This window comes from Saccoglossus kowalevskii, chromosome 19, assembly GCF_978046115.1.
Source record: "Saccoglossus kowalevskii chromosome 19, keSacKowa6.1, whole genome shotgun sequence".
Lineage (NCBI taxonomy): Eukaryota > Metazoa > Hemichordata > Enteropneusta > Harrimaniidae > Saccoglossus > Saccoglossus kowalevskii.
In genome coordinates, this window is record NC_140659.1 from 21,264,723 (window position 1) to 21,284,959 (window position 20,237).

General features: G+C 41.0%; 28 non-coding genes across 28 annotated transcripts; all 28 read left to right on the forward strand.

Moving 5' to 3' along the window:
* The first annotated feature begins 344 nt into the window (after window positions 1-344).
* On the forward strand, window positions 345-643 carry LOC146730831 (signal recognition particle RNA). The gene has a single exon (XR_014927620.1).
* A 404-nt stretch (window positions 644-1,047) lies between these two features.
* On the forward strand, window positions 1,048-1,345 carry LOC146730832 (signal recognition particle RNA). The gene has a single exon (XR_014927751.1).
* Window positions 1,346-1,763: 418 nt separating this feature from the next.
* On the forward strand, window positions 1,764-2,061 carry LOC146730833 (signal recognition particle RNA). Its single transcript, XR_014927686.1, has one exon.
* Window positions 2,062-2,478: 417 nt separating this feature from the next.
* On the forward strand, window positions 2,479-2,776 carry LOC146730834 (signal recognition particle RNA). The gene has a single exon (XR_014927542.1).
* A 418-nt stretch (window positions 2,777-3,194) lies between these two features.
* On the forward strand, window positions 3,195-3,492 carry LOC146730835 (signal recognition particle RNA). The gene has a single exon (XR_014927533.1).
* A 418-nt stretch (window positions 3,493-3,910) lies between these two features.
* On the forward strand, window positions 3,911-4,208 carry LOC146730836 (signal recognition particle RNA). Its single transcript, XR_014927687.1, has one exon.
* Window positions 4,209-4,625: 417 nt separating this feature from the next.
* Window positions 4,626-4,923, forward strand: LOC146730837 (signal recognition particle RNA). Its single transcript, XR_014927650.1, has one exon.
* A 414-nt stretch (window positions 4,924-5,337) lies between these two features.
* LOC146730838 (signal recognition particle RNA) lies at window positions 5,338-5,633 on the forward strand. Its single transcript, XR_014927704.1, has one exon.
* A 418-nt stretch (window positions 5,634-6,051) lies between these two features.
* Window positions 6,052-6,349, forward strand: LOC146730839 (signal recognition particle RNA). Its single transcript, XR_014927528.1, has one exon.
* Window positions 6,350-6,765: 416 nt separating this feature from the next.
* LOC146730840 (signal recognition particle RNA) lies at window positions 6,766-7,063 on the forward strand. Its single transcript, XR_014927713.1, has one exon.
* A 416-nt stretch (window positions 7,064-7,479) lies between these two features.
* LOC146730841 (signal recognition particle RNA) lies at window positions 7,480-7,777 on the forward strand. Its single transcript, XR_014927699.1, has one exon.
* A 418-nt stretch (window positions 7,778-8,195) lies between these two features.
* On the forward strand, window positions 8,196-8,493 carry LOC146730842 (signal recognition particle RNA). Its single transcript, XR_014927530.1, has one exon.
* Window positions 8,494-8,909: 416 nt separating this feature from the next.
* On the forward strand, window positions 8,910-9,207 carry LOC146730843 (signal recognition particle RNA). Its single transcript, XR_014927746.1, has one exon.
* Window positions 9,208-9,624: 417 nt separating this feature from the next.
* On the forward strand, window positions 9,625-9,923 carry LOC146730844 (signal recognition particle RNA). The gene has a single exon (XR_014927621.1).
* A 418-nt stretch (window positions 9,924-10,341) lies between these two features.
* LOC146730845 (signal recognition particle RNA) lies at window positions 10,342-10,639 on the forward strand. Its single transcript, XR_014927597.1, has one exon.
* A 418-nt stretch (window positions 10,640-11,057) lies between these two features.
* On the forward strand, window positions 11,058-11,355 carry LOC146730846 (signal recognition particle RNA). Its single transcript, XR_014927560.1, has one exon.
* Window positions 11,356-11,773: 418 nt separating this feature from the next.
* LOC146730847 (signal recognition particle RNA) lies at window positions 11,774-12,071 on the forward strand. Its single transcript, XR_014927588.1, has one exon.
* A 417-nt stretch (window positions 12,072-12,488) lies between these two features.
* On the forward strand, window positions 12,489-12,786 carry LOC146730848 (signal recognition particle RNA). The gene has a single exon (XR_014927561.1).
* A 418-nt stretch (window positions 12,787-13,204) lies between these two features.
* Window positions 13,205-13,502, forward strand: LOC146730849 (signal recognition particle RNA). Its single transcript, XR_014927628.1, has one exon.
* A 410-nt stretch (window positions 13,503-13,912) lies between these two features.
* Window positions 13,913-14,210, forward strand: LOC146730850 (signal recognition particle RNA). The gene has a single exon (XR_014927516.1).
* A 417-nt stretch (window positions 14,211-14,627) lies between these two features.
* LOC146730851 (signal recognition particle RNA) lies at window positions 14,628-14,925 on the forward strand. Its single transcript, XR_014927525.1, has one exon.
* Window positions 14,926-15,334: 409 nt separating this feature from the next.
* Window positions 15,335-15,632, forward strand: LOC146730852 (signal recognition particle RNA). Its single transcript, XR_014927563.1, has one exon.
* Window positions 15,633-16,041: 409 nt separating this feature from the next.
* Window positions 16,042-16,339, forward strand: LOC146730853 (signal recognition particle RNA). Its single transcript, XR_014927598.1, has one exon.
* A 417-nt stretch (window positions 16,340-16,756) lies between these two features.
* On the forward strand, window positions 16,757-17,054 carry LOC146730854 (signal recognition particle RNA). Its single transcript, XR_014927529.1, has one exon.
* Window positions 17,055-17,471: 417 nt separating this feature from the next.
* LOC146730855 (signal recognition particle RNA) lies at window positions 17,472-17,769 on the forward strand. Its single transcript, XR_014927639.1, has one exon.
* A 410-nt stretch (window positions 17,770-18,179) lies between these two features.
* On the forward strand, window positions 18,180-18,477 carry LOC146730856 (signal recognition particle RNA). Its single transcript, XR_014927523.1, has one exon.
* A 417-nt stretch (window positions 18,478-18,894) lies between these two features.
* LOC146730857 (signal recognition particle RNA) lies at window positions 18,895-19,192 on the forward strand. Its single transcript, XR_014927745.1, has one exon.
* Window positions 19,193-19,602: 410 nt separating this feature from the next.
* LOC146730858 (signal recognition particle RNA) lies at window positions 19,603-19,900 on the forward strand. The gene has a single exon (XR_014927524.1).
* The last annotated feature ends 337 nt before the right edge of the window (window positions 19,901-20,237 follow it).

The window sequence follows — 20,237 nt, forward strand, 5'->3', positions numbered from 1 at the left end:
ACATTGTATTTTCATCACCCCAAAAATTACTGTAAATCCATTTATTTTCAATGGTTTTTAATTTCACTTTCTCATGCTTTGAACACTTTCACTTGGTTTTAAGTTCACGAACTCTGCTGAGAAACATGAGTTCTATTCAGTCATAAGGCCATGTATCCATTTTTGTCGGAGGTTTGTTTTTATGAATAGGCGACTTTGATGTAGCGATTGTCTTAGATAGTTATTGGGCAATGATTATTGTGTAAACTTCAAAACAGACATGCAAACCAGGTGGATGCCAGGTACCATCGTAGATGGCACTGTCATCTATTCAATAAATAGCGTTAAAATGTCACGCGTAAATGGCTGGGCGTTGTGGCGTACGCCTGTAATCCAGTTACTTGGAGGCCGGGGTTGTTGGACGGGTTGAGGTTGGGAGTCCTGTTAGTTGTCTTTCTATGGAGATCCAGGCGTCCATGCTAAGCTCGGCATCAATATGGTCGACCCGACGGAGGTTAGGACGACCAGGTTGTATAATGAGGGACGAATCGGCCCAGGGTGGAAACACAGCGGGCAAAAGTTCCCGTGTGGAGCAGTAGTGGGATCGCGCTCGTGAATAGGCAGCGTCTAGCAGCCCTACCAAAATAGTTGAACACAAACCTTTTTTCCTTTATATTGAGTATACTTTTTATATTAATATATCGCATATATCGAATATAATTGAACATTGTATTTTTATCACCCCAAAAATTACTGTAAATCCATTTATTTTCAATGGTTTTTAATTTCACTTTCTCATGCTTTGAACACTTTCACTTGGTTTTAAGTTCACGAACTCTGCTGAGAAACATGAGTTCTATTCAGTCATAAGGCCATGTATCCATTTTTGTCGGAGGTTTGTTTTTATGAATAGGCGACTTTGATGTAGCGATTGTCTTAGATAGTTATTGGGCAATGATTATTGTGTAAACTTCAAAACAGACATGCAAACCAGGTGGATGCCAGGTACCATCGTAGATGGCACTGTCATCTATTCAATAAATAGCGTTAAAATGTCACGCGTAAATGGCTGGGCGTTGTGGCGTGCGCCTGTAATCCAGTTACTTGGAGGCCGGGGTTGTTGTACGGTTTGAGGTTGGGAGTCCTGTTAGTTGTCTTTCTATGGAGATCAGGCGTCCATGCTAAGCTCGGCATCAATATGGTCGACCCGACGGAGGTTAGGACGACCAGGTTGTATAATGAGAGACGAATCGGCCCAGGGTGGAAACACAGCAGGCAAAAGTTTCCGTGTGGAGCAGTAGTGGGATCGCGCTCGTGAATAGGCAGCGTCTAGCAGCCCTACCAGAATAGTTGAACACAATCCTTTTTTCCTTTATATTGAGTATACTTTTTATATTAATATATCGCAGATATTGAATATAATTCAACGATTTTTATTGAACATTGTATTTTTATCACCCCAAAAATTACTGTAAATCCATTTATTTTCAATGGTTTTTAATTTCACTTTCTCATGCTTTGAACACTTTCACTTGGTTTTAAGTTCACGAACTCTGCTGAGAAACATGAGTTCTATTCAGTCATAAGGCCATGTATCCATTTTTGTCGGAGGTTTGTTTTTATGAATAGGCGACTTTGATGTAGTGATTGTCTTAGATAGTTATTGGGCAATGATTATTGTGTAAACTTCAAAACAGACATGCAAACCAGGTGGATGCCAGGTACCATCGTAGATGGCACTGTCATCTATTCAATAAATAGCGTTAAAATGTCACGCGTAAATGGCTGGGCGTTGTGGCGTGCGCCTGTAATCCAGTTACTTGGAGGCCGGGGTTGTTGTACGGGTTGAGGTTGGGAGTCCTGTTAGTTGTCTTTCTATGGAGATCAGGCGTCCATGCTAAGCTCGGCATCAATATGGCCTACCCGACGGAGGTTAGAACGACCATGTTGTATAATGAGGAACGAATCGGCCCAGGGTGGAAACACAGCAGGCAAAAGTTCCCGTGTGGAGCAGTAGTGGGATCACGCTCGTGAATTGGCAGCGTCTAGCAGCCCTACCAAAATAGTTGAACACAATCCTTTTTCCTTTATATTGAGTATACTTTTTATATTAATATATCGCATATATCGAATATAATTCAACGATTTTCATTGAACATTGTATTTTTACCCCCCAAAAAATGACTGTAAATCCATTTATTTTCAATGGTTTTTAATTTCACTTTCTCATGCTTTGAACACTTTCACTTGGTTTTAAGTTCACGAACTCTGCTGAGAAACATGAGTTCTATTCAGTCATAAGGCCATGTATCCATTTTTGTCGGAGGTTTGTTTTTATGAATAGGCGACTTTGATGTAGCGATTGTCTTAGATAGTTATTGGGCAATGATTATTGTGTAAACTTCAAAACAGACATGCAAACCAGGTGGATGCCAGGTACCATCTTAGATGGCACTGACTTCTATTCAATAATTAGCGTTAAAATGTCATGCGTAAATGGCTGGGCGTTGTGGCGTGCGCCTGTAATCCAGTTACTTGGAGGCCGGGGTTGTTGGACGGGTTGAGGTTGGGAGTCCTGTTAGTTGTCTTTCTATGTAGATCAGGCGTCCATGCTAAGCTCGGCATCACTATGGTCGACCCAACGGAGGTTAGGACGACCAGGTTGTATAATGAGAGACGAATCGGCCCAGGGTGGAAACACAGCAGGCAAAAGTTTCCGTGTGGAGCAGTAGTGGGATCGCGCTCGTGAATAGGCAGCGTCTAGCAGCCCTACCAGAATAGTTGAACACAATCCTTTTTTCCTTTATATTGAGTATACTTTTTATATTAATATATCGCAGATATTGAATATAATTCAACGATTTTTATTGAACATTGTATTTTTATCACCCCAAAAATTACTGTAAATCCATTTATTTTCAATGGTTTTTAATTTCACTTTCTCATGCTTTGAACACTTTCACTTGGTTTTAAGTTCACGAACTCTGCTGAGAAACATGAGTTCTATTCAGTCATAAGGCCATGTATCCATTTTTGTCGGAGGTTTGTTTTTATGAATAGGCGACTTTGATGTAGTGATTGTCTTAGATAGTTATTGGGCAATGATTATTGTGTAAACTTCAAAACAGACATGCAAACCAGGTGGATGCCAGGTACCATCGTAGATGGCACTGTCATCTATTCAATAAATAGCGTTAAAATGTCACGCGTAAATGGCTGGGCGTTGTGGCGTGCGCCTGTAATCCAGTTACTTGGAGGCCGGGGTTGTTGTACGGGTTGAGGTTGGGAGTCCTGTTAGTTGTCTTTCTATGGAGATCAGGCGTCCATGCTAAGCTCGGCATCAATATGGTCGACCCGACGGAGGTTAGGACGACCAGGTTGTATAATGAGAGACGAATCGGCCCAGGGTGGAAACACAGCAGGCAAAAGTTTCCGTGTGGAGCAGTAGTGGGATCGCGCTCGTGAATAGGCAGCGTCTAGCAGCCCTACCAGAATAGTTGAACACAATCCTTTTTTCCTTTATATTGAGTATACTTTTTATATTAATATATCGCAGATATTGAATATAATTCAACGATTTTTATTGAACATTGTATTTTTATCACCCCAAAAATTACTGTAAATCCATTTATTTTCAATGGTTTTTAATTTCACTTTCTCATGCTTTGAACACTTTCACTTGGTTTTAAGTTCACGAACTCTGCTGAGAAACATGAGTTCTATTCAGTCATAAGGCCATGTATCCATTTTTGTCGGAGGTTTGTTTTTATGAATAGGCGACTTTGATGTAGTGATTGTCTTAGATAGTTATTGGGCAATGATTATTGTGTAAACTTCAAAACAGACATGCAAACCAGGTGGATGCCAGGTACCATCGTAGATGGCACTGTCATCTATTCAATAAATAGCGTTAAAATGTCACGCGTAAATGGCTGGGCGTTGTGGCGTGCGCCTGTAATCCAGTTACTTGGAGGCCGGGGTTGTTGTACGGGTTGAGGTTGGGAGTCCTGTTAGTTGTCTTTCTATGGAGATCAGGCGTCCATGCTAAGCTCGGCATCAATATGGCCTACCCGACGGAGGTTAGAACGACCATGTTGTATAATGAGGAACGAATCGGCCCAGGGTGGAAACACAGCAGGCAAAAGTTCCCGTGTGGAGCAGTAGTGGGATCACGCTCGTGAATTGGCAGCGTCTAGCAGCCCTACCAAAATAGTTGAACACAATCCTTTTTCCTTTATATTGAGTATACTTTTTATATTAATATATCGCATATATCGAATATAATTCAACGATTTTCATTGAACATTGTATTTTTACCCCCCAAAAAATGACTGTAAATCCATTTATTTTCAATGGTTTTTAATTTCACTTTCTCATGCTTTGAACACTTTCACTTGGTTTTAAGTTCACGAACTCTGCTGAGAAACATGAGTTCTATTCAGTCATAAGGCCATGTATCCATTTTTGTCGGAGGTTTGTTTTTATGAATAGGCGACTTTGATGTAGCGATTGTCTTAGATAGTTATTGGGCAATGATTATTGTGTAAACTTCAAAACAGACATGCAAACCAGGTGGATGCCAGGTACCATCGTAGATGGCACTGTCATCTATTCAATAAATAGCGTTAAAATGTCACGCGTAAATGGCTGGGCGTTGTGGCGTGCGCCTGTAATCCAGTTACTTGGAGGCCGGGGTTGTTGTACGGTTTGAGGTTGGGAGTCCTGTTAGTTGTCTTTCTATGGAGATCAGGCGTCCATGCTAAGCTCGGCATCAATATGGTCGACCCGACGGAGGTTAGGACGACCAGGTTGTATAATGAGGGACGAATCGGCCCAGGGTGGAAACACAGCAGGCAAAAGTTTCCGTGTGGAGCAGTAGTGGGATCGCGCTCGTGAATAGGCAGCGTCTAGCAGCCCTACCAAAATAGTTGAACACAGTCCTTTATATTGAGCACACTTTTTATATTAATATATCGCATATATCGAATATAATTCAACGATTTTTATTGAACATTGTATTTTTATCACCCCAAAAATTACTGTAAATCCATTTATTTTCAATGGTTTTTAATTTCACTTTCTCATGCTTTGAACACTTTCACTTGGTTTTAAGTTCACGAACTTTGCTGAGAAACATGAGTTCTATTCAGTCATAAGGCCATGTATACATTTTTGTCGGAGGTTTGTTTTAATTTATGAATAGGCGACTTTGATGTAGTGATTGTCTTAGATAGTTATTGGGCAATGATTATTGTGTAAACTTCAAAACAGACATGCAAACCAGTTGGATGCCAGGTTCAATCGTAGATGGCACTGTCTTCTATTCAATAAATAGCGTTAAAATGTCATGCGTAAATGGCTGGGCGTTGTGGCGTGCGCCTGTAATCTAGTTACTTGGAGGCCGGGGTTGTTGGACGGGTTGAGGTTGGGAGTCCTGTTAGTTGTCTTTCTATGGAGATCAGGCGTCCATGCTAAGCTCGGCATCAATATGGTCGACCCGACGGAGGTTAGGACGACCAGGTTGTATAATGAGGGACGAATCGGCCCAGGGTGGAAACACAGCAGGCAAAAGTTTCCGTGTGGAGCAGTAGTGGGATCGCTCGTGAATAGGCAGCGTCTAGCAGCCCTACCAAAATAGTTTAACACAATCCTTTTTTCCTTTATATTGAGTATACTTTTTATATTAATATATCGCATATATCGAATATAATTCAACGATTTTCATTGAACATTGTATTTTTACCCCCCAAAAAATGACTGTAAATCCATTTATTTTCAATGGTTTTTAATTTCACTTTCTCATGCTTTGAACACTTTCACTTGGTTTTAAGTTCACGAACTCTGCTGAGAAACACGAGTTCTATTCAGTCATAAGGCCATGTATCCATTTTTGTCGGAGGTTTGTTTTTATGAATAGGCGACTTTGATGTAGTGATTGTCTTAGATAGTTATTGGGCAATGATTATTGTGTAAACTTCAAAACAGACATGCAAACCAGTTGGATGCCAGGTACCATCATAGATGGCACTGTCTTCTATTCAATAAATAGCGTTAAAATGTCATGCGTAAGTGGCTGGGCTTTGTGGCGTGCGCCTGTAATCCAGTTACTTGGAGGCCGGGGTTGTTGGACGGGTTGAGGTTGGGAGTCCTGTTAGTTGTCTTTCTATGGAGATCAGGCGTCCATGCTAAGCTCGGCATCAATATGGTCGACCCGACGGAGGTTAGGACGACCAGGTTGTATAATGAGGGACGAATCGGCCCAGGGTGGAAACACAGCAGGCAAAAGTTTCCGTGTGGAGCAGTAGTGGGATCGCGCTCGTGAATAGGCAGCGTCTAGCAGCCCTACCTAAATAGTTGAACACAATCCTTTTTTCCTTTATATTGAGTATACTTTTTATATTAATATATCGCATATATCGAATATAATTCAACGATTTTTATTGAACATTGTATTTTTATCACCCCAAAAATTACTGTAAATCCATTTATTTTCAATGGTTTTTAATTTCACTTTCTCATGCTTTGAACACTTTCACTTGGTTTTAAGTTCACGAACTCTGCTGAGAAACATGAGTTCTATTCAGTCATAAGGCCATGTATCCATTTTTGTCGGAGGTTTTTTTATGAATAGGCGACTTTGATGTAGTGATTGTCTTAGATAGTTATTGGGCAATGATTATTGTGTAAACTTCAAAACAGACATGCAAACCAGGTGGATGCCAGGTACCATCTTAGATGGCACTGACTTCTATTCAATAAATAGCGTTAAAATGTCAGGCGTAAATGGCTGGGCGTTGTGGCGTGCGCCTGTAATCTAGTTACTTGGAGGCCGGGGTTGTTGGACGGGTTGAGGTTGGGATTCCTGTTAGTCGTCTTTCTATGGAGATCAGGCGTCCATGCTAAGCTCGGCATCATTATGGTCGACCAGACGGAGGTTAGGACGACGAGGTTGTATAATGAGGGACGAATCGGCCCAGGGTGGAAACACAGCAGGCAAAAGTTTCCGTGTGGAGCAGTAGTGGGATCGCGCTCGTGAATAGGCAGCGTCTAGCAGCACTACCAAAATAGTTGAACACAATCCTTTTTTCCTTTATATTGAGTATACTTTTTATATTAATATATCGCATATATCGAATATAATTCAACGATTTTTATTGAACATTGTATTTTTATCACCCCAAAAATTACTGTAAATCCATTTATTTTCTATGGATTTTAATTTCACTTTCTCATGCTTTGAACACTTTCACTTGGTTTTAAGTTCACGAACTCTGCTGAGAAACATGAGTTCTATTCAGTCATAAGGCCATGTATCCATTTTTGTCGGAGGTTTTTTTATGAATAGGCGACTTTGATGTAGTGATTGTCTTAGATAGTTATTGGGCAATGATTATTGTGTAAACTTCAAAACAGACATGCAAACCAGGTGGATGCCAGGTACCATCTTAGATGGCACTGACTTCTATTCAATAAATAGCGTTAAAATGTCAGGCGTAAATGGCTGGGCGTTGTGGCGTGCGCCTGTAATCTAGTTACTTGGAGGCCGGGGTTGTTGGACGGGTTGAGGTTGGGATTCCTGTTAGTCGTCTTTCTATGGAGATCAGGCGTCCATGCTAAGCTCGGCATCATTATGGTCGACCAGACGGAGGTTAGGACGACGAGGTTGTATAATGAGGGACGAATCGGCCCAGGGTGGAAACACAGCAGGCAAAAGTTTCCGTGTGGAGCAGTAGTGGGATCGCGCTCGTGAATAGGCAGCGTCTAGCAGCCCTACCAAAATAGTTGAACACAATCTTTTTTTCCTTTATATTGAGTATACTTTTTATATTAATATATCGCATATATCGAATATAATTCAACGATTTTTATTGAACATTGTATTTTTATCACCCCAAAAATTACTGTAAATCCATTTATTTTCTATGGATTTTAATTTCACTTTCTCATGCTTTGAACACTTTCACTTGGTTTTAAGTTCACGAACTCTGTTGAGAAACATGAGTTCTATTCAGTCATAAGGCCATGTATCCATTTTTGTCGGAGGTTTGTTTTTATGAATAGGCGACTTTGATGTAGTGATTGTCTTAGATAGTTATTGGGCAATGATTATTGTGTAAACTTCAAAACAGACATGCAAACCAGTTGGATGCCAGGTACCATCGTAGATGGCACTGTCTTCTATTCAATAAATAGCGTTAAAATGTCATGCGTAAGTGGCTGGGCTTTGTGGCGTGCGCCTGTAATCCAGTTACTTGGAGGCCGGGGTTGTTGGACGGGTTGAGGTTGGGAGTCCTGTTAGTTGTCTTTCTATGGAGATCAGGCGTCCATGCTAAGCTCGGCATCAATATGGTCGACCCGACGGAGGTTAGGACGACCAGGTTGTATAATGAGGGACGAATCGGCCCAGGGTGGAAACACAGCAGGCAAAAGTTTCCGTGTGGAGCAGTAGTGGGATCGCGCTCGTGAATAGGCAGCGTCTAGCAGCCCTACCTAAATAGTTGAACACAATCCTTTTTTCCTTTATATTGAGTATACTTTTTATATTAATATATCGCATATATCGAATATAATTCAACGATTTTTATTGAACATTGTATTTTTATCACCCCAAAAATTACTGTAAATCCATTTATTTTCTATGGATTTTAATTTCACTTTCTCATGCTTTGAACACTTTCACTTGGTTTTAAGTTCACGAACTCTGTTGAGAAACATGAGTTCTATTCAGTCATAAGGCCATGTATCCATTTTTGTCGGAGGTTTTTTTATGAATAGGCGACTTTGATGTAGTGATTGTCTTAGATAGTTATTGGGCAATGATTATTGTGTAAACTTCAAAACAGACATGCAAACCAGTTGGATGCCAGGTACCATCGTAGATGGTACTGTCATCTATTCAATAAATGGCGTTAAAATGTCATGCGTAAATGGCTGGGCGTTGTGGCGTGCGCCTGTAATCCAGTTACTTGGAGGCCGGGGTTGTTGGACGGGTTGAGGTTGGGAGTCCTGTTAGTTGTCTTTCTATGGAGATCAGGCGTCCATGCTAAGCTCGGCATCAATATGGTCGACCCGACGGAGGTTAGGACGACCAGGTTGTATAATGAGGGACGAATCGGCCCAGGGTGGAAACACAGCAGGCAAAAGTTCCCGTGTGGAGCAGTAGTGGGATCGCGCTCGTGAATTGGCAGCGTCTAGCAGCCCTACCAAAATAGTTGAACACAATCCTTTTTCCTTTATATTGAGTATACTTTTTATATTTATATATCGCATATATCGAATATAATTCAACGATTTTCATTGAACATTGTATTTTTACCCCCCAAAAAATGACTGTAAATCCATTTATTTTCAATGGTTTTTAATTTCACTTTCTCATGCTTTGAACACTTTCACTTGGTTTTAAGTTCACGAACTCTGCTGAGAAACATGAGTTCTATTCAGTCATAAGGCCATGTATCCATTTTTGTCGGAGGTTTGTTTTTATGAATAGGCGACTTTGATGTAGCGATTGTCTTAGATAGTTATTGGGCAATGATTATTGTGTAAACTTCAAAACAGACATGCAAACCAGGTGGATGCCAGGTACCATCGTAGATGGCACTGTCATCTATTCAATAAATAGCGTTAAAATGTCACGCGTAAATGGCTGGGCGTTGTGGCGTACGCCTGTAATCCAGTTACTTGGAGGCCGGGGTTGTTGGACGGGTTGAGGTTGGGAGTCCTGTTAGTTGTCTTTCTATGGAGATCCAGGCGTCCATGCTAAGCTCGGCATCAATATGGTCGACCCGACGGAGGTTAGGACGACCAGGTTGTATAATGAGGGACGAATCGGCCCAGGGTGGAAACACAGCGGGCAAAAGTTCCCGTGTGGAGCAGTAGTGGGATCGCGCTCGTGAATAGGCAGCGTCTAGCAGCCCTACCAAAATAGTTGAACACAAACCTTTTTTCCTTTATATTGAGTATACTTTTTATATTAATATATCGCATATATCGAATATAATTGAACGATTTTTATTGAACATTGTATTTTTATCACCCCAAAAATTACTGTAAATCCATTTATTTTCAATGGTTTTTAATTTCACTTTCTCATGCTTTGAACACTTTCACTTGGTTTTAAGTTCACGAACTCTGCTGAGAAACATGAGTTCTATTCAGTCATAAGGCCATGTATCCATTTTTGTCGGAGGTTTGTTTTTATGAATAGGCGACTTTGATGTAGCGATTGTCTTAGATAGTTATTGGGCAATGATTATTGTGTAAACTTCAAAACAGACATGCAAACCAGGTGGATGCCAGGTACCATCGTAGATGGCACTGTCATCTATTCAATAAATAGCGTTAAAATGTCATGCGTAAGTGGCTGGGCGTTGTGGCGTGCGCCTGTAATCCAGTTACTTGGAGGTCGGGGTTGTTGGACGGGTTGAGGTTGGGAGTCCTGTTAGTTGTCTTTCTATGGAGATCAGGCGTCCATGCTAAGCTCAGCATCAATATGGTCGACCCGACGGAGGTTAGGACGACCAGGTTGTATAATGAGGGACGAGTCGGCCCAGGGTGGAAACACAGCAGGCAAAAGTTCCCGTGTGGAGCAGTAGTGGGATCGCGCTCGTGAATAGGCAGCGTCTAGCAGCCCTACCAGAATAGTTGAACACAATCCTTTTTTCCTTTATATTGAGTATACTTTTTATATTAATATATCGCATATATCGAATATAATTCAACGATTTTCATTGAACATTGTATTTTTACCCCCCAAAAAATGACTGTAAATCCATTTATTTTCAATGGTTTTTAATTTCACTTTCTCATGCTTTGAACACTTTCACTTGGTTTTAAGTTCACGAACTCTGCTGAGAAACATTAGTTCTATTCAGTCATAAGGCCATGTATCCATTTTTGTCGGAGGTTTGTTTTTATGAATAGGCGACTTTGATGTAGTGATTGTCTTAGATAGTTATTGGGCAATGATTATTGTGTAAACTTCAAAACAGACATGCAAACCAGTTGGATGCCAGGTACCATCGTAGATGGCACTGTCTTCTATTCAATAAATAGCGTTAAAATGTCATGCGTAAGTGGCTGGGCGTTGTGGCGTGCGCCTGTAATCCAGTTACTTGGAGGCCGGGGTTGTTGTACGGGTTGAGGTTGGGAGTCCTGTTAGTTGTCTTTCTATGGAGATCAGGCGTCCATGCTAAGCTCGGCATCAATATGGCCGACCCGACGGAGGTTAGGACGACCAGGTTGTATAATGAGGGACGAATCGGCCCAGGGTGGAAACACAGCAGGCAAAAGTTCCCGTGTGGAGCAGTAGTGGGATCGCGCTCGTGAATAGGCAGCGTCTAGCAGCCCTACCAGAATAGTTGAACACAATCCTTTTTTCCTTTATATTGAGTATACTTTTTATATTAATATATCGCATATATCGAATATAATTCAACGATTTTTATTGAACATTGTATTTTTATCACCCCAAAAATTACTGTAAATCCATTTATTTTCAATGGTTTTTAATTTCACTTTCTCATGCTTTGAACACTTTCACTTGGTTTTAAGTTCACGAACTCTGCTGAGAAACATGAGTTCTATTCAGTCATAAGGCCATGTATCCATTTTTGTCGGAGGTTTGTTTTTATGAATAGGCGACTTTGATGTAGCGATTGTCTTAGATAGTTATTGGGCAATGATTATTGTGTAAACTTCAAAACAGACATGCAAACCAGGTGGATATCAGGTACCATCGTAGATGGCACTGTCATCTATTCAATAAATAGCGTTAAAATGTCACGCGTAAATGGCTGGGCGTTGTGGCGTGCGCCTGTAATCCAGTTACTTGGAGGCCGGGGTTGTTGTACGGGTTGAGGTTGGGAGTCCTGTTAGTTGTCTTTCTATGGAGATCAGGCGTCCATGCTAAGCTCGGCATCAATATGGCCGACCCGACGGAGGTTAGGACGACCATGTTGTATAATGAGGGACGAATCGGCCCAGGGTGGAAACACAGCAGGCAAAAGTTCCCGTGTGGAGCAGTAGTGGGATCACGCTCGTGAATTGGCAGCGTCTAGCAGCCCTACCAAAATAGTTGAACACAATCCTTTTTCCTTTATATTGAGTATACTTTTTATATTAATATATCGCATATATCGAATATAATTCAACGATTTTCATTGAACATTGTATTTTTACCCCCCAAAAAATGACTGTAAATCCATTTATTTTCAATGGTTTTTAATTTCACTTTCTCATGCTTTGAACACTTTCACTTGGTTTTAAGTTCACGAACTCTGCTGAGAAACATGAGTTCTATTCAGTCATAAGGCCATGTATCCATTTTTGTCGGAGGTTTGTTTTTATGAATAGGCGACTTTGATGTAGTGATTGTCTTAGATAGTTATTGGGCAATGATTATTGTGTAAACTTCAAAACAGACATGCAAACCAGTTGGATGCCAGGTACCATCGTAGATGGCACTGTCTTCTATTCAATAAATAGCGTTAAAATGTCATGCGTAAGTGGCTGGGCGTTGTGGCGTGCGCCTGTAATCCAGTTACTTGGAGGTCGGGGTTGTTGGACGGGTTGAGGTTGGGAGTCCTGTTAGTTGTCTTTCTATGGAGATCAGGCGTCCATGCTAAGCTCGGCATCAATATGGTCGACCCGACGGAGGTTAGGACGACCAGGTTGTATAATGAGGGACGAATCGGCCCAGGGTGGAAACACAGCAGGCAAAAGTTTCCGTGTGGAGCAGTAGTGGGATCGCGCTCGTGAATAGGCAGCGTCTAGCAGCCCTACCAGAATAGTTGAACACAATCCTTTTTTCCTTTATATTGAGTATACTTTTTATATTAATATATCGCATATATTGAATATAATTCAACGATTTTTATTGAACATTGTATTTTTATCACCCCAAAAATTACTGTAAATCCATTTATTTTCAATGGTTTTTAATTTCACTTTCTCATGCTTTGAACACTTTCACTTGGTTTTAAGTTCACGAACTCTGCTGAGAAACATTAGTTCTATTCAGTCATAAGGCCATGTATCCATTTTTGTCGGAGGTTTGTTTTTATGAATAGGCGACTTTGATGTAGCGATTGTCTTAGATAGTTATTGGGCAATGATTATTGTGTAAACTTCAAAACAGACATGCAAACCAGGTGGATGCCAGGTACCATCTTAGATGGCACTGTCTTCTATTCAATAAATAGCGTTAAAATGTCATGCGTAAGTGGCTGGGCGTTGTGGCGTGCGCCTGTAATCCAGTTACTTGGAGGCTGGGGTTGTTGGACGGGTTGAGGTTGGGAGTCCTGTTAGTTGTCTTTCTATGTAGATCAGGCGTCCATGCTAAGCTCGGCATCACTATGGTCGACCCGACGGAGGTTAGGACGACCAGGTTGTATAATGAGGGACGAATCGGCCTAGGGTGGAAACACAGCAGGCAAAAGTTTCCGTGTGGAGCAGTAGTGGGATCGCGCTCGTGAATAGGCAGCGTCTAGCAGCCCTACCAAAATACTTGAACACAATCCTTTATATTGAGTATACTTTTTATATTAATATATCGCATATATCGAATATAATTCAACGATTTTTATTGAACATTGTATTTTTATCACCCCAAAAATTACTGTAAATCCATTTATTTTCAATGGTTTTTAATTTCACTTTCTCATGCTTTGAACACTTTCACTTGGTTTTAAGTTCACGAACTCTGCTGAGAAACATGAGTTCTATTCAGTCATAAGGCCATGTATCCATTTTTGTCGGAGGTTTGTTTTTATGAATAGGCGACTTTGATGTAGCGATTGTCTTAGATAGTTATTGGGCAATGATTATTGTGTAAACTTCAAAACAGACATGCAAACCAGGTGGATGCCAGGTACCATCTTAGATGGCACTGACTTCTATTCAATAAATAGCGTTAAAATGTCAGGCGTAAATGGCTGGGCGTTGTGGCGTGCGCCTGTAATCCAGTTACTTGGAGGCCGGGGTTGTTGGACGGTTTGAGGTTAGGATTCCTGTTAGTCGTCTTTCTATGGAGATCAGGCGTCCATGCTAAGCTCGGCATCAATATGGTCGACCAGACGGAGGTTAGGACGACCAGGTTGTATAATGAGGGACGAATCGGCCCAGGGTGGAAACACAGCAGGCAAAAGTTCTCGTGTGGAGCAGTAGTGGGATCGCGCTCGTGAATAGGCAGCGTCTAGCAGCCCTACCAAAATAGTTGAACACAATCCTTTTTCCTTTATATTGAGTATACTTTTTATATTAATATATCGCATATATCGAATATAATTCAACGATTTTCATTGAACATTGTATTTTTACCCAACAAAAAATGACTGTAAATCCATTTATTTTCAATGGTTTTTAATTTCACTTTCTCATGCTTTGAACACTTTCACTTGGTTTTAAGTTCACGAACTCTGCTGAGAAACATGAGTTCTATTCAGTCATAAGGCCATGTATCCATTTTAGTCGGAGGTTTGTTTTTATGAATAGGCGACTTTGATGTAGCGATTGTCTTAGATAGTTATTGGGCAATGATTATTGTGTAAACTTCAAAACAGACATGCAAACCAGGTGGATGCCAGGTACCATCTTAGATGGCACTGTCTTCTATTCAATAAATAGCGTTAAAATGTCATGCGTAAATGGCTGGGCGTTGTGGCGTGCGCCTGTAATCCAGTTACTTGGAGGCTGGGGTTGTTGGACGGGTTGAGGTTTGGAGTCCTGTTAGTTGTCTTTCTATGTAGATCAGGCGTCCATGCTAAGCTCGGCATCACTATGGTCGACCCGACGGAGGTTAGGACGACCAGGTTGTATAATGAGGGACGAATCGGCCCAGGGTGGAAACACAGCAGGCAAAAGTTTCCGTGTGGAGCAGTAGTGGGATCGCGCTCGTGAATAGGCAGCGTCTAGCAGCCCTACCAAAATACTTGAACACAATCCTTTATATTGAGTATACTTTTTATATTAATATATCGCATATATCGAATATAATTCAACGATTTTTATTGAACATTGTATTTTTATCACCCCAAAAATTACTGTAAATCCATTTATTTTCAATGGATTTTAATTTCACTTTCTCATGCTTTGAACACTTTCACTTGGTTTTGAGCTCACGAAATCTGCTGAGAAACATGAGTTCTATTCAGTCATAAGGCCATGTATCCATTTTTGTCGAGGTTTGTTTTTATGAATAGGCGACTTTGATGTAGTGATTGTCTTAGATAGTTATTGGGCAATGATTATTGTGTAAACTTCAAAACAGACATGCAAACCAGTTGGATGCCAGGTACCGTCGTAGATGGCACTGTCTTCTATTCAATAAATAGCGTTAAAATGCCATGCGTAAATGGCTGGGCGTTGTGGCGTGCGCCTGTAATCCAGTTACTTGGAGGCTGGGGTTGTTGGACGGGTTGAGGTTGGGAGTCCTCTTAGTTGTCTTTCTATGGAGATCAGGCGTCCATGCTAAGCTCGGCATCACTATGGTCGACCCGACGGAGGTTAGGACGACCAGGTTGTATAATGAGGGACGAATCGGCCCAGGGTGGAAACACAGCAGGCAAAAGTTTCCGTGTGGAGCAGTAGTGGGATCGCGCTCGTGAATAGGCAGCGTCTAGCAGCCCTACCAAAATACTTGAACACAATCCTTTATATTGAGTATACTTTTTATATTAATATATCGCATATATCGAATATAATTCAACGATTTTTATTGAACATTGTATTTTTATCACCCCAAAAATTACTGTAAATCCATTTATTTTCAATGGATTTTAATTTCACTTTCTCATGCTTTGAACACTTTCACTTGGTTTTAAGCTCACGAAATCTGCTGAGAAACATGAGTTCTATTCAGTCATAAGGCCATGTATCCATTTTTGTCGAGGTTTGTTTTTATGAATAGGCGACTTTGATGTAGTGATTGTCTTAGATAGTTATTGGGCAATGATTATTGTGTAAACTTCAAAACAGACATGCAAACCAGTTGGATGCCAGGTACCGTCGTAGATGGCACTGTCTTCTATTCAATAAATAGCGTTAAAATGTCATGCGTAAGTGGCTGGGCGTTGTGGCGTGCGCCTGTAATCCAGTTACTTGGAGGCCGGTGTTGTTGGTCGGATTGAGGTTGGGAGTCCTGTTAGTGGTCTTTCTAATGAGATCAGGCGTCCATGCTAAGCTCGGCATCAATATGGTCGACCCGACGGAGGTTAGGACGACCAGGTTGTATAATGAGGGACGAATCAGCCCAGGGTGGAAACACAGCAGGCAAAAGTTCCCGTGTGGAGCAGTAGTGGGATCGCGCTCGTGAATAGGCAGAGTCTAGCAGCCCTACCAAAATAGTTGAACACAATCCTTTTTCCTTTATATTGAGTATACTTTTTATATTAATATATCGCATATATCGAATATAATTCAACGATTTTCATTGAACATTGTATTTTTATCACCCCAAAAATTACTGTAAATCCATTTATTTTCAATGGATTTTAATTTCACTTTCTCATGCTTTGAACACTTTCACTTGGTTTTAAGTTCACGAACTCTGCTGAGAAACATGAGTTCTATTCAGTCATAAGGCCATGTATCCATTTTTGTTGGAGGTTTGTTTTTATGAATAGGCGACTTTGATGTAGTGATTGTCTTAGATAGTTATTGGGCAATGATTATTGTGTAAACTTCAAAACAGACATGCAAACCAGTTGGATGCCAGGTTCCATCGTAGATGGCACTGTCTTCTATTCAATAAATAGCGTTAAAATGTCATGCGTAAATGGCTGGGCGTTGTGGCGTGCGCCTGTAATCCAGTTACTTGGAGGCCGGGGTTGTTGGACGGGTTGAGGTTGGGAGTCCTGTTAGTCGCCTTTCTATGGAGATCAGGCGTCCATGCTAAGCTCTTCATCAATATGGTCGACCCGACGGAGGTTAGGACGACCAGGTTGTGTAATGAGGGACGAATCGGCCCAGGGTGGAAACACAGCAGGCAAAAGTTCCCGTGTGGAGCAGTAGTGGGATCGCGCTCGTGAATAGGCAGCGTCTAGCAGCCCTACCAAAATAGTTGAACACAATCCTTTTTCCTTTATATTGAGTATACTTTTTATATTACCATATCGCATATATCGAATATAATTCAACGATTTTTATTGAACATTGTATTTTTATCACCCCAAAAATTACTGTAAATCCATTTATTTTCAATGGTTTTTAATTTCACTTTCTCATGCTTTGAACACTTTCACTTGGTTTTAAGTTCACGAACTCTGCTGAGAAACATTAGTTCTATTCAGTCATAAGGCCATGTATCCATTTTTGTCGGAGGTTTGTTTTTATGAATAGGCGACTTTGATGTAGCGATTGTCTTAGATAGTTATTGGGCAATGATTATTGTGTAAACTTCAAAACAGACATGCAAACCAGGTGGATGCCAGGTACCATCTTAGATGGCACTGTCTTCTATTCAATAAATAGCGTTAAAATGTCATGCGTAAATGGCTGGGCGTTGTGGCGTGCGCCTGTAATCCAGTTACTTGGAGGCTGGGGTTGTTGGACGGGTTGAGGTTGGGAGTCCTGTTAGTTGTCTTTCTATGTAGATCAGGCGTCCATGCTAAGCTCGGCATCACTATGGTCGACCCGACGGAGGTTAGGACGACCAGGTTGTATAATGAGGGACGAATCGGCCTAGGGTGGAAACACAGCAGGCAAAAGTTTCCGTGTGGAGCAGTAGTGGGATCGCGCTCGTGAATAGGCAGCGTCTAGCAGCCCTACCAAAATACTTGAACACAATCCTTTATATTGAGTATACTTTTTATATTAATATATCGCATATATCGAATATAATTCAACGATTTTTATTGAACATTGTATTTTTATCACCCCAAAAATTACTGTAAATCCATTTATTTTCAATGGATTTTAATTTCACTTTCTCATGCTTTGAACACTTTCACTTGGTTTTAAGTTCACGAACTCTGCTGAGAAACATGAGTTCTATTCAGTCATAAGGCCATGTATCCATTTTTGTCGGAGGTTTGTTTTTATGAATAGGCGACTTTGATGTAGCGATTGTCTTAGATAGTTATTGGGCAATGATTATTGTGTAAACTTCAAAACAGACATGCAAACCAGGTGGATGCCAGGTACCATCTTAGATGGCACTGTCTTCTATTCAATAAATAGCGTTAAAATGTCATGCGTAAGTGGCTGGGCGTTGTGGCGTGCGCCTGTAATCCAGTTACTTGGAGGCCGGTGTTGTTGGTCGGATTGAGGTTGGGAGTCCTGTTAGTGGTCTTTCTAATGAGATCAGGCGTCCATGCTAAGCTCGGCATCAATATGGTCGACCCGACGGAGGTTAGGACGACCAGGTTGTATAATGAGGGACGAATCGGCCCAGGGTGGAAACACAGCAGGCAAAAGTTCCCGTGTGGAGCAGTAGTGGGATCGCGCTCGTGAATAGGCAGAGTCTAGCAGCCCTACCAAAATAGTTGAACACAATCCTTTTTCCTTTATATTGAGTATACTTTTTATATTAATATATAGCATATATCGAATATAATTCAACGATTTTCATTGAACATTGTATTTTTATCACCCCAAAAATTACTGTAAATCCATTTATTTTCAATGGATTTTAATTTCACTTTCTCATGCTTTGAACACTTTCACTTGGTTTTAAGTTCACGAACTCTGCTGAGAAACATGAGTTCTATTCAGTCATAAGGCCATGTATCCATTTTTGTTGGAGGTTTGTTTTTATGAATAGGCGACTTTGATGTAGTGATTGTCTTAGATAGTTATTGGGCAATGATTATTGTGTAAACTTCAAAACAGACATGCAAACCAGTTGGATGCCAGGTTCCATCGTAGATGGCACTGTCTTCTATTCAATAAATAGCGTTAAAATGTCATGCGTAAATGGCTGGGCGTTGTGGCGTGCGCCTGTAATCCAGTTACTTGGAGGCCGGGGTTGTTGGACGGGTTGAGGTTGGGAGTCCTGTTAGTCGCCTTTCTATGGAGATCAGGCGTCCATGCTAAGCTCGGCATCAATATGGTCGACCCGACGGAGGTTAGGACGACCAGGTTGTATAATGAGGGACGAATCGGCCCAGGGTGGAAACACAGCAGGCAAAAGTTCCCGTGTGGAGCAGTAGTGGGATCGCGCTCGTGAATAGGCAGCGTCTAGCAGCCCTACCAAAATACTTGAACACAATCCTTTATATTGAGTATACTTTTTATATTAATATATCGCATATATCGAATATAATTCAACGATTTTTATTGAACATTGTATTTTTATCACCCCAAAAATTACTGTAAATCCATTTATTTTCAATGGATTTTAATTTCACTTTCTCATGCTTTGAACACTTTCACTTGGTTTTAAGTTCACGAACTCTGCTGAGAAACATGAGTTCTATTCAGTCATAAGGCCATGTATCCATTTTTGTCGGAGGTTTGTTTTTATGAATAGGCGACTTTGATGTAGCGATTGTCTTAGATAGTTATTGGGCAATGATTATTGTGTAAACTTCAAAACAGACATGCAAACCAGGTGGATGCCAGGTACCATCTTAGATGGCACTGTCTTCTATTCAATAAATAGCGTTAAAATGTCATGCGTAAGTGGCTGGGCGTTGTGGCGTGCGCCTGTAATCCAGTTACTTGGAGGCCGGTGTTGTTGGTCGGATTGAGGTTGGGAGTCCTGTTAGTGGTCTTTCTAATGAGATCAGGCGTCCATGCTAAGCTCGGCATCAATATGGTCGACCCGACGGAGGTTAGGACGACCAGGTTGTATAATGAGGGACGAATCGGCCCAGGGTGGAAACACAGCAGGCAAAAGTTCCCGTGTGGAGCAGTAGTGGGATCGCGCTCGTGAATAGGCAGAGTCTAGCAGCCCTACCAAAATAGTTGAACACAATCCTTTTTCCTTTATATTGAGTATACTTTTTATATTAATATATAGCATATATCGAATATAATTCAACGATTTTCATTGAACATTGTATTTTTATCACCCCAAAAATTACTGTAAATCCATTTATTTTCAATGGATTTTAATTTCACTTTCTCATGCTTTGAACACTTTCACTTGGTTTTAAGTTCACGAACTCTGCTGAGAAACATGAGTTCTATTCAGTCATAAGGCCATGTATCCATTTTTGTTGGAGGTTTGTTTTTATGAATAGGCGACTTTGATGTAGTGATTGTCTTAGATAGTTATTGGGCAATGATTATTGTGTAAACTTCAAAACAGACATGCA